Source organism: Triticum dicoccoides, chromosome 3B (assembly GCF_002162155.2).
Source record: "Triticum dicoccoides isolate Atlit2015 ecotype Zavitan chromosome 3B, WEW_v2.0, whole genome shotgun sequence".
In the NCBI taxonomy this organism is placed as follows: Eukaryota; Viridiplantae; Streptophyta; class Magnoliopsida; order Poales; family Poaceae; genus Triticum; species Triticum dicoccoides.
In genome coordinates, this window is record NC_041385.1 from 183,746,586 (window position 1) to 183,747,848 (window position 1,263).

Sequence of the window (1,263 nt, forward strand, 5' to 3'; positions counted from 1 at the left end):
ATCAATAAAAAGATCCACAACCTTTGTGTATTCATATATATAGCTTTCACCAGGGATGATAATGGGGCGGGTTTGAACAATAGAGCTAATACAAATCCATGTGCATGTCCACCAAAACACCCATTGCCCATCCGTAAAAGTCCCATGGGTCATGAGTGCTGCTAATATCCATATCCACTGGATATCCAGCTATCCATGGGTCGAAGGCGGTGATTATTGCGCCAGACAGTGCAAATGTCATCAGAAGCATTGAAGAAGGATCAATGGGTGAGAATGCAATGCATATCAAGGAGATACGAAGGTTGAAGAATGAAGCTAGTGAGTTTCTTTTCGCCATGGAGGACGGGATTCAAATGTCGATGCACATAATATATCTAAAAACTCTTTATGTCTAGGACTATGTAAACTCTACTGTTTCTGCTTAATATAGTCAGGTTGTTTTCTAAAAAGTTCCATCTATCCAAGGGTATGCATATCCACGACCCCCCCCCCCCTCTCCTCCCACCAAATTCAATTTGAGCCTAGTTGTTGTTAAAAAAGGTAACCACCTATTTTTACTCAATATATGGTGATTTGGTCAGTTGAAATAGTAATTTCCCAATTATCCTAGTGGGGTTGAGATCTCTCTGAGTCCCGGTAGTGAATGCTAAAATTTATCACACATATATTCTAGAATAATACATAGAGAACTTGCATATTGAATTACCTGCGAAAAAATCATGCATATTGAATGTAGGATGAACTAGGAGTATACCGGTGCCTTTTTTATTCGTTCAGAGTTCAAACGCAAACTGAGCACTCTCAAGGATGGTCATGCAACCCTAAAACGAAGCGAGAAAACATAAGAAGTGTAAAAGTGCATTCAACTCATGTGCCCTAGCGACAAAACTTAATAAGAAGTAAAAAAAAACGCTTTCAACTTATGTGTAATACAACCCCTAGATGAAGAAACCAGAAACAATGGATTTTAAGTCTTCAATTCAAAGATAAAATACGTGTAATATGCCATAAAAATATGCTCCCTCCATTTCTTTTATTTTACTCACATATAAGATTAGTCTCAAGTCAAATTTCGTAAGGTGTGACCAAGGGTAAGTTCCGACCGCACGAAAGGCGTAACGATCTGGGCAATGTCTCGGAGAGAGGCTCGGTGAAATAGACATGTCTGTGAAGATGCGGACTACCTGTTCCTATGAAGCTTTATTGTTCCTTGGGATTGGCTTTGGGCCTTTCCTGTGCAACTTAGGTGGAAGGCGAACAAAG